At 37.6% G+C, this 17209-nt stretch overlaps 1 protein-coding gene across 2 annotated transcripts in view; it reads right to left on the bottom strand.

Annotated features, from left to right (window-relative positions):
• Positions 1-17209, bottom strand: part of dnm3a (dynamin 3a) — a 95896-nt gene that overhangs the window by 77258 nt on the left and 1429 nt on the right. The gene's annotated exons all lie outside the window — the stretch shown is intronic.

Here is a 17209-nt window from a genome sequence, read left to right as displayed (position 1 = left end):
CTGATGAGATATACAGCCAGGTACACAACGTTCCTAAGTCACTCCCAACAATACTTCTGGGTTTCTTCCCACCGCAGCCTCGATTTAGCTTTTAAAAATGGCGGCTGCGTGAAATCAGTCTATAGTGTTTTTCTCTAGACACACATCTCTGTTCCCTAATCGGGAAATGAGGGTTATGTTCGTAACAGAGACATTACCCCTTCATGGGAACTCCAACGTGTGTCTAGAGAAAGACACTATTGGTCGTCTAGCGATCTCCCATAGTGTCTTTCTCTTGACACACGTCGAAGTTTCCATGAAGGGGAAAGAGGGTTACATTCGTAACCGAGATGTTTTTTCTGTGTTATCAGCCACTAAGACATTAAAAGCAGATCCTTCAAGCCCCATAGATTTTGTAGCCATGGACAAAGTACACAAATCAGGCCCTTGAGCAAAAGTACAGAAACCCTAATAAAATATTACTCCCAAAGAAGTCTTGCTTTTCAGTATTATTTGAGCCAAAGCACAAAAGTACTTGATTTTTAATTTACTGAAGTGATAAAACAAGTACTTAATTTTACTAGGTAAAGGTACTTACTGATGAATGTTTATCTACCTTGAATGTTTACCAAATCTTGCCATACTCATAATAACCACACAGATAATTAATGATAATTCAAATGAAAACATGTGAAACCACAATTAAATGCTGAAACCCACTAAGATCAATATGTAAATTCAATGAATCTTTTACTGGAGGCTCAATTTGAATGGATCAATTGAATCTGTGAGTTGTTATCTTGAGACTCACTCTGAACAGATCATTTGAATAAGTGAGTTGCTTACTGGGGACTCACTCTAAATGGACCATTTGAATCAGTGAGTTGTTTACTGGAGACTCATTCTGAATGGATAATCTGAATCAGTGAGTTGTTTCCTAGAGACTCACTCTGAAAGGATCTTTTGACTTGTTGACTGGAGACTCACTCTGAATGGATCACTTAAATCAGTGAGTTGTTTACCGGAGACTTACTCTGAAGAGATCATTTGAATTAGCGAGTTGTTCACCTGAGGCTCACACTGAAAGGATCTTTCGAATCAGTGAGTTGTTTCCTGACTCAATCTGCCTTGATCAGTTGAATCATTTACTGGAGGCTCACTTTGAATGGATCATTTAAATCAGCAAGATGTTTACTGGAGGCTCATTCTGAATGGATCATTTGAATCAGTGGGTTGTTCACTGGAGACTCACTCTGAATGGATCATTTAAATCAGTGAGATGTTAATTGGGGGCTCACTTTGAATGGATCATTTGAATAAGCGAGTTGTTTACCGGATACTCACTCTGAATGGATCATATGAATCAGTGAGTGGTTCATTGGAGACTCACTCTAAATGGATTATTTAAATCAGTGAGTTGTTCACTGGTGACTCACTTTGATTTGATCATTTGTATCAGTGAGTTGTTTACTTGAAACTCACTCTGAACGGATCATTTGAATCAGTGAGTTGTTCACTGGAGACTCACTCTGAATGGATCATTTGAATCAGTGAGTTGTTCACTGGAGACTCCCTCTGAATGAATCATTTGAACCAGTGAGTTGTTCACTGGAGAATCACTTTGAATTGATTATTTGAATCAGTGAGTTGTTTACTTGAGACTCACTCTGAACAGATCATTTGAAACAGCGAGTTGTTTACGAAAGACTCACGCTGAAAGAATCATTTGAATCAGTGAGTTGTTTTCTGCTCAATCTGCATAGATCATTTGAATCATTTACTGGAGGTTCACTTTTAATGGATCATTTGAATCAATGAGTTTTTACTTGAGACTTGAGACTCACTCTAAATAAAACATTTGAATTAGCTAGTTGTTTACCGGAGACTCACTTGGGACTCTGAAGAGATCATTTGAATCAGTGAGTTGTTTACTTAAGCTTCCAATCTAATCTTCCTGAATGCTAATATCTGACTTTGTTATGAGATGTACGTCGATATTTACATCACCTTTAACTGATCAAGTCATAATTTGATTGCCCAAAAAATGCAAACATGATCATGTTTTTCTGGCTGATTTAATATCATGGACCTCTCTAACACTCAATCATTTTAGTTTTTTCTTCAATCTACTTTGAAAGAGGAAATGAACAATGAGAAAGTTAGACTTTTCCAAGGAAAAAATGTGTTTTCCATTTGGTCTGATAAACTCCAGGCTTGAGATGAAGTCACTAAAGTGCACGGTGAAGAAGATAGTAAAAATAGGGTGTGCACAGACCTAAAACAGAACTACTGCCTAAATTAGAGGGGACGTCCCACTGGATTAGACCTAGTTAAAGGCGTAGAGGGAGAGGAGCAAGATGCAGGTAGAACTGCATAGATTGCAACAATGAGGATCTTTTTTTTTGGGGATGTAGCAATCACTCTTGATCCCTTAACCACTTAAAGCACCTTTTGTCCTTTTTCCCATTAGCTTTAAGATAATTGCAGAAATTAAGCTTCATAACTGACAAAAGTTTATGATCACCAAAAGTAAAAAGCTAAATGTAGTCTGTTGACAAACTTATAAACCCATATTGTAGCTCTTTCAGTCTCATTAAAAAATCTAAATTATTAACAACAGCTTTCAAAAGCATTCTTTCAAACACATTAAGGGTGTAAAAGCAGGCTAGTGAGATGAGTTCAGCCATTTGACATGATGACTTACATGTCACAAACTCTGTAGTCCTATTTAGCCAATTCTTATAACTCACAATACAGAAAAATATCTTGAACTTGTGTTAATCACATGCATTATTTCAGGAATTTAACTTAAAGCCCTTTCAAAAAAGCCACTGCCTTCAGGACAATGGAAACAGAAGTGGTAAAACGCTCATTTATTAACAGGTTCCACAAATATATGCAATTCCTGCAGCACACTATGTGACAGCTGGTTGCGAGAAAGCCGACCCTTTTGCAGCAATGAACTATACAAAGGGGTTTATTGACAGAATTAGGCACAAGTAGACAGACAAGAGTATGACAAGGTCCAAACAGTAAGGGCAACAACACAGGGAAGCTGGCGGTAGAGACAAGATGGCACCAAAATGAACAACCAGCCAGGAGTAGGAGCAAAAGTGGTCAAAACCAGAGCTAGATCCTGGAGCAAGCCACGTAAACTCCAAACTGCAGGCCAGGGAGGTCAGGACACGGGATAGGACTGGAAAATTATAAGACACAAACCAGGACTGCAGCAATTACAATAAAATAATAAAACTAACTACATCTAAAAAAAGAACACGAAATCAAATACAAATCCTAGTAGAGAAGAACTATACTGACTTGGGCAATAAAACAGAAACTGAAATAAAGACGTCTAATCCTTAAGAGAGAAATTAAACAACGAAATAAAACTACTAATAATCAACTACTAATAAGACTGGGACTGACAGAAAAACGGAACAAAAATCCTTATAAGGATAAAAGCAAGATAAAGATTAGAACACACAATTAAGTAAACACTAGTAACAAACAAAAGAAAGTAGTAGCTACAAATAAACAATAAGTAGACAAGAGAACAAGAACAGGCAAGACTAAAAGCTCAGTAAGGATACAGTACATCCGGAAAGTATTCATTGCGTTTCACTTTTTCTGCATTTTTTATGTTACAGTCTTATTCCAAAATTGATTAAATTCCTTTATTTCCTCAACATTCTACACACAATACCCTATAATGACAATGTGAAAAAAGATACAGAAGTATTCACAGCCTTCGCTCAATACTTCGCTCAATTCAAGTGTTGATGCACTTTTGGCAGCATTTACAGCCTCAAGTGTTTTTGAATATGATGCCACAAGCTTGCCACACCTGTCTTTGGGAATTTTTACCCATTCCTCTATGCAGTATCTCTCAAGCTCTATCAGGCTGGATGGGAAGCGATGGTGTACAGCCATTTTCAGATCTCTCCAAAGATGTTCAATAGGATTTAGATTTGGGCTTTGGCTGGGACATTCAGTTGTTGTGACGCCACTCCATTGATATTTTGGCGGTGTGCTTTGGGTCATTGTCCTGCTGGAAGATGAAGCGTCGCCCCAGTCTAAAGCAGGTTTTCATTCAGGATGTCTCTGTACATCGCTGCATTCATCTTTCCCTCTATTCTGACTAGTCTTCCAGTTCCTGCTGCTGAAAAACATCCCCACAGCATGATGCTGCCACCACCATTGCTTCACTGTAGGCATGGTATTAGCCTGGTGATGAGCGCTGCCTGGTTTTCTCCAAACATACTTCCTGGCATTCCCTCCAAAGAGTTTAAATTTAGTCTCATCAGACCAGAGAATTTTGTTTCTTATTGTCTGAGAGTCCTTCAGATGCTTTTTGGCAAATTTCAGGCGAGGAGAGGCTTCCGTCTGACCACTCTACCATACAGGCCTGATTGGTGGATTGCTGCACAGATGGTTATCCACATATGGTTATTGATCACCTCCCTGACTAAGGCCCTTCTCCCCCGATCCCTCAGCTTAGATGGCCGGCCAGCTCTAGGAAGAGTCCTGGTGGTTCCAAATATCTTCCACTTACGGATGATGGAGGCCACTGTGCTCATTGGAACTTTAAGAGCAGCAGAAATTTTTCTGTAACCTTTCCCAGCCTTGTGTCTCGAGACAAACCTGTCTAGGAGGTCTACAGACAATTCCTTTGTCTTCATGCTTGGCTTGTGCTTTGACATGCACTGTCAACCCTGGGACCTTATATAGACAGGTGTATGCCTTTTAAAATCATGTCCAATCTACTGAATTTACCCCAGGTGAACTCCAAATAAGCTGCTGAAACATCTCAAGAATGATCAGTGGAAACAGAATGTACCTGAGCTCAATTTAGAGCTTCAAGGCAAAGGCTGTGAATACTTATGTCCATGTGATTTTTTAGGTTTTTTATTTTTACTAAATTTGCAACAATTTCAAAAAAATATTTTTTCACATTGTCATTATGGGGTTTTGTGTGTATAATTTTGAGGAAATAAATGAATGTAATCCATTTTGGAATAAGACTGTAACATAAAAAACATGGAAAGAGTGAAACGCTATGAATACTTTCCGGATACACTATACAAGGCTAGGATACAAAACAAGCTCACATGGAATGAACCAGCAAAGAAATGAGAACACACAACACAATATATAGAACAAAGCACACAAGAGACAGGTAAAAACAATCAGTATAACAAGGTGTAAATAAGACTAACTTAATAAGGGTAACTGAACGCAAGGAGGAAAGACAAGAGGAGCACATGGCCACCACAAATTAAGGCACAGCAATGTAAACAAGCACAGGACAAACAGGGAAACATTAAACACAGACAAGACTGTCAGGTCAGGACCATGACAGTCTATTGATTGTAGGACACAGCATGAATTATGCAGGCATGTATGACAAGCTTTGTTCAAGTCAAAATAAAAGCAATAAATAAAACTTACAACTTACTTAAAATAACAAACAATAAAATTCCACCATTGCAAGAGTTTATCATTCAGAATGCAAGACACACTTAAAGATATTGACCAAAAAGTAGTACACCATGTTATTATATTAGCATTGCCAATCAGTCCGGATATGTTGATACAAAAAGTGCTTCAGATGCCAAAGTCAGACTTTCGCGAGTTGGCCAGATGCAACAAAGTCTTTGGCTTCTCCGACCGATGCAAGTCTCTTTCTCTCTCTGGCCCTTGTTACAATCATTTATTTGGCTGGAAACAGCAAAACTGGTCTAAGTCTGAGGCCATAGATCCCGTAGAGCTGTATTTAGAGTGTTCTTCCATTACCTCTGGAGCATAATCCTCAAAAACAGCAATTGATGTGCCATAATAGAAAAGCTTTCCTCTTTTCGCTCAGTCTTCGCAGACAAAATTTTCCTTTACTTGGAAACTGTTTAGCCGAATGATAACAAATCTGGGTCTCTGGCCGACTTTCGGTTTCTGTGAAAGTGACAGGTGAGCTCTATTGAAGAGTTCAAAAGTCCGTTGTCAAACACTTCTACTTCTACACTTCTTTAGAAGGTGGTTGGCTGGGGACCTTCAATAGATTCAGGCAGTATGTTGCTGCGTCGGCTACGGGATTCAAGATCTATGACTTTGGCGAGTAATTTTGAATTGCTTGCCGTTAGAATTGTGCAAGTTGCTTCAAGACATTGTGTATATTCCTGTAGTGAATTTGCATAGGTTTCAAATGTATCGATTTTTGAATTATGCTCTGTCACAGTAGTCTGGATTTTATCTAGTTTTACCTCGAGTGCTGAAACTGAATGTCTAAAGTCAGCTGAGAGAGCAGCTCGGTGGTCCACTAAGAGTTTGGCGATAGCTGTCATGCTAACTTCCTTGCCCTCGTCTCCCTTCGCCTCCGTTCTCTGTTCCTTTTTGCTCGGTTTGGCTGATTTTGTTGTCATAATTTGCAGTGACGTTGTGTACTGTAAAGATATTGTCCACTTGGAAGCAAAGGTAGAGTAAAATGTGGGGTTTAAAGTAAATAAGAAGTAGGCTTAGGCGGTTATACGGTAATATGGTATACCGTGGGATCTAAAAATAACAACGGTGTCCGTTTCAGTACCGTTTTACCGTCATAAAAAACAATGCACTTATATAGGAGACAAGTATTAAATATTCAAAATTATTTATTTAATGCCTAAAAATACGTATGCGTGATTGTCATTACGGGACAGTGTGGAGGAGAGAGAGGGAGGTGAAGTAAGATGGCGAGTCGCGCACACAGTGACCTGTTCTCGAAAATGAACACAACCACTGCAGTTTGGCAGTAGTTCGGGTTTCGACTGAACGAGAAGGGAGACGTAGTAAATACGAACTAGAGGTCTGCATTCCTGCTGCTGTACCGCAGGAGCTGCGGGACCCGACCAGATTTCTTACGGTGCGGAAATAAATTTCTGATTGAAACGCGGGAGAGCAGTCAGTGGTGTAATTTGAACGGGAGCGGGCGGTCTAACAATATCGCTAATGAGCGAGCACGCGCACATCCGCGTGGATGCTGTTTATGTGTATGTGTGTGTGTGTGTGTGTGTGTGTGTGTGTGTGTGTGTGTGTATGTGTGTGAATAAGAGAGAGAGCGTGATGCTGTGTGTCACTGGCTTGGTGCTGTCTATGTGTGTGTGTGTGTGTGTGTGTGTGTATGTGTGTGAATGAGAGAGAGCGTCCCGCACAGATCTCTAATATGAACAAGACAAATAGGTGACCGCGAACCTAAGGTTGCATATATGTAAAGTTTCTGATTGGTTCAGGCACAAGCCAACAATTTAGTGACACTGTAACGTAGCGAGGAGGTTAGACGGTATCAAAATTTGGATACCACCCAAGTCTAATAAGAAGAGAAAGGGTATCCTCCTCCGCCAGAAGTTAAAATTTCTCCATTGCATATCCACCAGTGCCTGCTGATTTAAATGGCAATGGCAATGGCTGAGTCTTTAATGCACGATTCTTTTAAATTGACGTTTATGTTTTTATAATTCATCAGTTAGAATAATATTACAACAACATAGTTTCTCTGTGCCATTATCCTTATGATCTCCACTGATATAAAATTTTTAGAATGACTTTTAAACCAATTTCTTTCTTATTATAGTTACTTAAAGTCCTTGGTGTCTGTGTATTAGCCAAGTAACTACTGTATATGAATTAGTAAGTTATCTTGTGGTATTTAACTTGAACTTTCTCCTAGGCAGTGACTCATTACTGTATTTGACAAGTCTCAATCCTCTTCAACAATGTCCTTCACATTCCCAATTCTTACTCATGACCTCTTCTTTCTAACCCCATCAACAAAGCCTCTCTTGACTCAACAGATCCAGCCTCATCTTCTCCCCCTTCTCTTTCCTTTCTTCCTTACTATCCGCCTCATCCTGTCCCTCCCCCAGAACCCAGCATGCTGTACTGTTGTAAACACGCATGTAGAGTAATGTGGGATTGAGCACTGGTTGTGAGTAAGAGCACAGATGTTTTGTTTACACATTTTAGTGGAGGTTTAACAGAGTATATCAAGACAAAACAAAATAAACTATTTGATAAACAGTTTACAGATTAAAAAAAGTACGATTTTGTCATTACGTAGGGCTCATTTGCACAAGGCTGATTTATACTTCTGCATCAAGTGATTGGCGTGACCCATGGCTCCTGCCTTGCCTGTGGTTATGCATTTATACTTCTGTGTGCTCCTGGTGTTGCTCTGCAATAACACTTCCGAAACGCTAGCTGGCAGTAGGTTATGTCAGCCTGATCTCACGAGAAAACGTAAGTATTTTACGTTTTGAGAGTTTAGTGGCTAATTCGTACGAATTCGTACGAGTTCAGTCGTACGAAATGGTACGATTTTAAAAAGGAGGCGTGGCACCTAACCCCGCCCCTAAACCTAACCGTCATTGGAGGATGAGCAAATCATACTAAATTGTACGAATTAGATCGTACGAATTCGTACGAACTAGCCACTAAAAAAAAAGTTACGAATTGCCGTGAGATTGTGTTAGTTATGTTCCTCTGCGTCAAGTTTCTTTTAGGGGTGTTTTATTTTTTCTGAACACTGAAAGTAGCTTAACCTTGTTTATTCAGAGACGGCAACTGGCAGACATGCAACAACTTTAATCATAACACAAGGAGATCCTTCACGGGACTGGACACTTGTAAACACTTCCTCCATCTGGCTTGCAGCTCTCAGCACCACCCACGCTTGTCAGCGCTACCAAGCTGACCAATCAGCTGATCTTGCTCTACGCATTGTTGCAACGTCGCCAGCATTGGCGTCAGCAAGGGCTATGCGACCTCATGCAGGCTGCGCCGGACCATACATGTGCGCTTAATGCAGAAGTATAAATCAACTTTTACAGTGTGCTACTTCTCAATTGTTTAAGTGTAAACATGAGCTTGAAAGGAGTACATAACTGTTACACTCGCATCTCGGGTCTTTTGAAGCTAGGGCTGTGCAATTAATAGAAAATTCGGTTTCGATTACGATTTTGGCTTCTAACGATTATGAATAAACATTAATCGAGATAAAACGACTATTGCCTCATATACCGCCCCCTTTCTAGCTGTACACATTTGTTGCTCTTTAAAGCTCAGTTCCACGTGAAAATGACTAAAAGCATGTACTGTAGTGTAACGTTAGCCGCACGAGATGCACTTCATTCATTGATGTACATTCGAATCATTCATGTTTTTAAAAGCGCGAGAGAGATCGCATGCTGTTGGGTGTGTGCGCGCTCAGCCTCAGAGACGAGCAGAGCACACACATCTAAAGTATTTTAATCTAAAGTATCTTAATGTAAGCACTTTAATGGCCAAATACATGCAAATTTGTGTCAAAACGCGGTGTTTAGTGATTATTCATATTAACCTTCATTTGTGTAATAAACAAACGATTTGAGAATCAAAAGACAGAGAAACCATATATCAGAGCCACACTGCTCTTAAAGTGACAGCGTGCAATATTCCTGCTGCTGATTTTTCATTATAATCAAACAACAAAAGGAGAAAATCACTCACTGCTCTTGACTGAAGGACTTTTGGAGCTATAAATAAAGTTTTTTTTCTTACAGCGAAGATGCTTAAATCACAGTTTGTTTCATATTTTTATTCTATTGTAATTTTTTTTCTTTCCTTATTTGCAGGGAGGAAAATAACTGAATATATACAGTTGAAGTAAGAACTATTAGGCCTCCTGAATTATGATACCACCCCCCACCCTTTTCCCCCAATTTCTGTTTAATGGAAATATTTTTTACAGCCCATTTCTAAACATAATAGATTTAATAACTAATTTCTGATAACTGATGTATTTATCTTTGCTATGATGACAGTACATGATATTTTACTAGATATTTTTCAAGATACTAGTATTCAGCTTAAAGTGTGGTTCAAAGGCTTTATTAGGGTAATTAGGCAAGTCATTGTATAACAGTAGTTTCTTCTGCAGACAATCAACAAAAAACCTTGAGGTTTATAAAAAAAAAACTACTGAATGAGGTTCTCAACCATCAAGAAAGTATGCCTTCTTTGTCACTACCAATATTTGATGTGCTTTAATAAAAAATAAGAATAAAAGTCTGGCTAAAAAAGTGATTTTTGTCTCTTCAGAAGGCTTGGAACTTTTACAGTACATTTATAAACTATATGTAGTGTCAAAGTTTAGATGGAAAGGATACATCTTTATTTGGGTTCATTCATATGAATTAAAAAATTCAACACAGTATCAAGTATTGATAAAATAATTTTATTTCTAGATAAACTGAGGATTCAGTATGGTTTAATATAGCTATTCTTCTTATCTTAATCTTATGTTCTCCTCTTACGAATCACTTTTAATCGCGAGTTCCTCATTTGTTGCTTTGAATAAGCATATCTGCTAAATATATAAAAGTAAATGCAATGTAAATCAAATTGAGAACCTGAGAAGTTCCTTAAAAGAAAGATTCCATCAGCTTAATTTTTTGCTTTTACTTTGAGAAGCCATTTTCATGCATATATCAATTCCTTATTCTGAACCCAGGCACAACACTCCCTCTATCATTGAGATCTAATTTCACTAACCCATTTCTCTAGGCATCTCTGGTGCTCCACTGACTGGCAGTGATACTGAGATAGCAGATGGCTGAGGGTGCAGTGCTCTCCACCATTCATATATAACTCATCACTATGGATACATGTACTCATTATTTCCTGAGCATGGGCTCTAAGTAGGCCACTACGGAAGTTCATTGTAGTGCATTAAGAATTCCACCTCTTTGCTCTTTTTAACTTAAATATAATCTGTTTGCAAGTTTGTTCCAACTGATACTAGCAGTACAATTTTTCTGTTGATCAACAGACAATAACACAGAGGTCTCTAATGTACATAGTCTAGTACAGTGTTTCCCAACCCTGTTCCTGAAGGCACACCAACGGTATACATTTTCAACCTCTCCCTAATCAAACACACCTGAATCAACTCATCAGAAGATTAGAAGAGACTCCAAAACCTGAAGTTAATGGGTCAGATAAGGGAGACATTCAAAATATGTACTGTTGGTGTGCCTCCAGGAACAGGGTTGGGAAACACTGGTCTAGTATATAGTCAGGCATTCTGAAGAGTGGACAGCAAGAATTCCAGTGAAAAGCAACTACAATTTTGAGTTGTTCCTATTGTTTGGCTTTCATGCATTGCTCAGTCAGTAGATAATAATATTAGAAATGCTAAAAGTCATAAGTTTGATTGCCAGTGAATGCCATAAATTAAAGAATCAATGGTTTTAGGTAAGTTACTTTTAATTATGTAATGTAATTAATTACCAAATTACTAACTACATCATTAAGGGGTAAATACTATGTCAGAAAAGTTATTATTCGTCCTGTGTTATTATTACAAAAATGTAATTATTCGACTAAAAATCTCAATGCACAAACAATTTAAATTTGAGTCAAACATGGCATCAAACAAATTTAATACTAAACCATGTTGACTTGACAAACCTGACATTCTTTAGGTGACAAACAGAATTAGACTGGAAAAACTGTACAGGTATCAAAGCGTGAACGATTTCAAAGCAACAACACCATATTTCACATATACATATTTTTAGGAACTAATTTCTGTTGGACAAATGTAAACTTAAATATAAATTAAATAAATATTTAGCAAATTGTGTATTATAGAAAAAATTATAAATATTGTGGTTAACATACTGAACCATGCCCTTCCAAATGTCAGTTTTGACAGCACTATACAATAGACAGAAATGGCAAGGAGGAGGTGTCTGTTAGGTTGTAAAAACTCTCTCGAAAACTTTTTTCGATATTTCAGAATGAAATGCCTATACATCCTATAAGCTCGCAGTAGGAAAAAAAAACAAGCCACACCCACTGTTTTCTCATTTCATTCCATTTCTCTAAAAACTGGGTCATAATATTACTTCCTTGGACTTTAAAAGGACACTTGTGAACCATGGCCAGAGTAGGACACATTTTTAACCTGGGAGTCTAAGACTCATGACAAGAAAGAGGGAAAGGCCTCTTTCTTGTTTTGGTTTAAACCAAGGGGCAACCTCCCGCTCTCCCTCGGGAAGCCAATACGAAAGTAACTAAAACTGCAATTCATCGACTCGCCTTGGGGGGCTGGCTCCAGGAAGTCCAGGTCATTTCTGACTGCAATGGGAAATTGGCCAAATTTACAGCTGATAAAAACATGCTTACAGCCTGGTACAAATGATGGCTTTGGTGCATATAGCCATGATTAACCTTCATGACATCTGTGAGGGGGGTGAATTTTTTTTATAACTCATCCGTTTCGTTTTATTAGGTTATATTAAGTTTGCATAATTAAGGGCGTGGCCACTTGAGTGACAGCTAGGTCTCGCTGCTCGCTGTCTCGTCACCTGAGCTGATTACGGCTAATTAGCCGATAAACTCGGCATATACATCGCATTTTTGTGTTGGTTAATGCTTCTTTACACAGTCAATTGCCTTTTGGGATTATTTCCTACAATTATCAGATGATATGGCTTGCTGTGTGCACTTAATTGTGCTCACAAACCATTCACGTGGCCTCCGTTTCCCTGGTGAGTAAAGTTATATACTTGTATACCATCTCTATAAATGTATTTGTTTTATTTAAGATCATTTATCATTTATAATGTTCTTTAGAGCTGTAACGGCCCTCCAGAATCTGACAGATTGATTAGCTGTAGGCTATAAAACAGTCATATGAAGCGTTGTCATACAGTGTTATGCCTGGATTTCATCAATAGTCTTGCATTTACTAACACAGACTATAATTGAAGTGTTTGGACGTATTTCGCGTTTTCCTCCTGTTAAAAAATGTCATAGGAACACTGCTTAGTGGCTCAATGTATTACTACAGTGTTTTTAAAAGTCTAAACACTTTATTGATATAGTGTACAACCAAGCACATGTGGTCAGTACACAAACGAGTCGCAGGTAATAAAGTATCAAGCGTTTCTCCCAAAGTAAGCTCTGTCTAAACCAGGTCCAAGCAAAATGCCAGCAGGCGTCTGTAGCTACGCTCACTCTCCGCCTTTTTGTTTGGTATCCCGCCGTGGGTGCGATGACGCGTGAACAAAATGGCGACGGTTGGCCGCGCCTACTTTTAGCTTCATTTGCGCTCTTCAGAAACCTATGGTTGACGTCACGGATGCTACGTCCATATATTTTACAGTCTATGGTTTAAACTGAAGTAAAAAGGCAAATCCTACAATACCAGCAGCCCTCTAAGCAGAGCACTGGTGGTTACTGCAACTTCATTTATTACTATCTCAGTTTCAGGTTTATCTATCAGTTTGGCACTTTTGGCTGCATCGTTTTCCAATAACATTTTTTTCTTAACCTGGCTTTTCAGCTTTTCCTTTTTACTATACATTTTATCCTTCCCCTGATTAGCTCACCTCACGCCACAGTATTCGGTACCAGCTATCAATTATCACAACGGTAATCACTTCAGGTTGTGTCCCTGGTAAAATACGCTTGTGTTTGAGAAAGAGAATGCACACACTCTCTAACATCAGAAAATGGCAGTTTTTAATCCGCAGCCTCATTATATTCATTAATTTAAATTCTAATTTGGTTTAAACGACTTGGTCTTTAGCAAAGTCCCTTTACGGCAAATGCTTTCACTTGGCGGCCATCTTTGAAACGCCTCTCGGGCAGTATGCTCAGGCATTCTGTCTGAATGGGGAAACAACAAATTCTCTAAAATTGCTTGCCAAGCTTACGATTAAAGTTCATACTAGCAAACAACAATAAAATTAAACAACAACTGTCTCTTCAGTTTTATTTCTAAACGTTTGAGTCACACAAAATCTGCAGAAATTCACATCTGGTCCCAGCCCCTCCCCCAGAGAATCGTCAATTTTTAGCAATTGCTGATTGGCTCCTGTACCAGAAGGCGGGGCTTCATTCACCAAATTGACCATTATACTTTTCCTCATTCAAAACTATAGTGACACACCTTGTGTATTCTATAGTCTTCGTTATTAGTCACACAGTACTGTAACTTAATCACATAGCTTTTTCTGGTCTGACAGCCCAATATATAAACAAGGCAGACCAACCTATGCACTGGGAATTATCCTGCTTCTCCCAATGGCCACTCCGGGGCCTGGTGTGAATACACACTAAAGCCGCGGTCACAGTGCAATTTTCACCCCATAGACTTCTATGTGAATTGCGACAGACTGGAAATGCAAGCTCGCACGACAAATTTTGTATGTCGCTGCAATCCAAACTTCAAGCTTGGTAAACTCTGAGCTGTGAAATCATATCACATGATTGAGTGAAACCAATAGAAAAGCAAAACTTGACCTCTTTGTACAGAAATTTAAAATATGGAGCAATCGCTCGCTTTATCAATTCTAATCAGTTTGTTTCATCCTGCATTCCTTCACGGCACTGCACAACAGAATTCCACATGCTCAAACTCTACTGTGACCATGGCTTAAGTCTTAAGTGCTCTTGGTTTATTTCAGCATTTGTGCAATTTCACATACTGTGTCTGTCTGTTTACATTCCCATAAAAATCAACTATAGCACAATGCAGTGTGACTCTGGAGTCATAGCTGTTATCTTGTGTCATCAAGTATGTAGTCACCATAATTAAGTGAAGCACAAACGACTCTTTCATTTGGCTTCCTCGTGAATTTTTGTTCTAATATGTGGTCACTGCAAGTGAACTTAAATCCTTGGGTCAATACAGCATGCTCTATGCAACAGCAGCTCTACAGAATACAAGAGAGTCATTAAAAAATAACAACCTGACTATTCGAGGAAAACAAATCAGGTCTCCACTGAACGCCCGAGAGTACGCTGCCTCACACAGTGACCGAGATTTTAGGATGATGGTCAGAATGCTCGAGTGCCTTCCACTCAGGATAAGCAAGCAGGCTGTTCAGTGTCAGACACACTTATTTTAAGCAAAGGAATATCAATGTCCCATTTTGGCTCATCGAGCTGATATGCACTGCACAAACAATAGCTTTCACTAACAATCCCAACTTCCTGTTGGACAGGGCCAGTCTTTCCATGCGGAAATCAGCGTGCGTAGAAAAGATCCTGTGAGATTCTCTTGCACAAGGAAAATAAAATGTGATTAAAAGCTTAAAACAGTGTGCCATACAGGGCTTCTATATAATGTCATAATATATAATGGCTATATAAAGTTTGGGGTCAGTATGATGTTTCTGAAGCAAGCTGTTTTGTCTAATAAGCTTACGTTTAATGGATTATACTGTAAATCCAAAAAATAAAGATACAAAGTGAAAATGTTTACTGTTTAAAATAACCGTATTTAATACATTTTAAAACATTGTGATGTCAGAGCTGAATTTTCAGAAGTCATTATTCTTCACTCTCATGTAATCCTTCAGAAATCACTTAATATTCTGATTTGAAGCTCACAAAACATCAATTCATTTTATTTTATTTTATTTATCTTATTATTTCTTATTTTATTAAAATGTTAAAAACGGTTTTACTGCTTAATCTTAATCTTTTTTTTTCAGTCATATAATCCATCAGAAATCACTCTAATATTATGATCTGGAGCTCAAGAAACATGAATTATTATTATTATTTTTAATGATCTTATTATTTTTTTATCTTATTAATATGTTGAAAAGCTTAATAATGTAGAAACAGTGATGTTTTTCCCAGTATTCTCTGATGAATTGAAGAAACGAAAATAATTTTTTGGAAAAAAAGAAATGTTTTGTAACATTATTAATGTCTATACTTTCACTTCTGATCAATCTAATATGTCCTGTAAAAATTAATATATCTTTATGAAGAAAAAAGGGAAAAAACATACTGGCTCCTATCTTTTGAAAAGTGGTTTGTGTTTACGTGAGTGTATATACAGTATGTATATGAAGAGTTCAGATGCATAAGTCTTTAAGTGCCATCTGAAATTATCTTCTAAAATGAGAATTTTTCTCAGCCTCCCCTGTTCATGTTCAATTATTTGATTTTAAAGGCAATGAAAACCTATTCTTTGCCATAAACTTGAGTGAAAAATTTACTGAATGCACATACCGGAGTTTCAGAAAAAAAACTGTAGAAAAAATTTCAGAGAGCACTTAGAGAATTTTGCATCTGAACTCTTTTATATAGACACACATATTGTGGGAGGCTCAGATCCTTATGAAGTATAAATAAATTAAATAAAAAATAAATTTATAGCATAATATTACATTTATAAGTAATAATTTAATAGTAATACAATAATATGGTAGGGTTGTATTCCATTGTATTGTATAGACAGGCATGGCCATTTGAGTTCTGAATGAGCCAAATAGGCTGTTTACTGTAGTGCAAACCACTTTCTACATTCAAGTGCATTTTTTTCTTTCCATGTATTAAATAAACAAAACTACTACTTTTAGAATTAAATGGGATAAATATAAATATATCTATATATTTTAAACCTATAATTCACATATTTCACGATCTGAATCATAATAATAAATAGGATTTTCTTTTTTTAATACAAGACAACACATGATGTTTTAGAAACTCTGACAGTTAAAATGAGTACATTAAGTGATTCTGTTACTGTGTTTAATCCTTTTTATGTATGTATGTATGTATGGTATTAATGCCACATGCACTGTAATGTGTTTTATATTGGTTTTATATTTTTCGCTGAAGGAAACAGCTGTGATTATGAGGTGAGCATCAACGAAACAGTAGACGGGAAACCAATTACTCCTCCATGACATTGGGATACAAGTGATACGAGTGTATCTATAGCAAAGAACTCCAAATAAGCAGATTTTATAACAATTTATGGATAAACACACACCTTGTTCTCTCGTTCTGCACAGCAGTGGTTTGCTGACCAAATGAAAAATAAAAGACGGGGAGGAGCAGAATTCTGATGCTGTTTTCATATCAAATTTAAAGGGGACTGAGGCAATAATTTAGTGGACAGTTTACGAGATAATCGCAAAAGTTTTAGGGGGCTACAGTCAATGGATGCCCATGGATGTATCGCAAGTGATCAAGGAATGAAGATAAAAAGAAATCACTGCTTTTAACAAATATAAATAATGTAAAATCTGTTATATGTAATAAAAGACTTAATACTAAGATACAAAAAAATCTTTAAAAAATCCAAAGTAAGTCAGTTTTATCTATGTAAATTTGGTCTTAAATGATCTGTAAAGTCAAGAGAAAATGAAGTCAACCTTCTGATTCTGTATGGCTCATGGACACTGGCTTG

The sequence above is a fragment of the Danio aesculapii genome, chromosome 20 (genome assembly GCF_903798145.1).
Source record: "Danio aesculapii chromosome 20, fDanAes4.1, whole genome shotgun sequence".
NCBI lineage: Eukaryota > Metazoa > Chordata > Actinopteri > Cypriniformes > Danionidae > Danio > Danio aesculapii.
The sequence above is the reverse complement of the archived record's forward strand: the minus strand, read 5'-3'. Positions and strand labels throughout refer to the sequence as shown.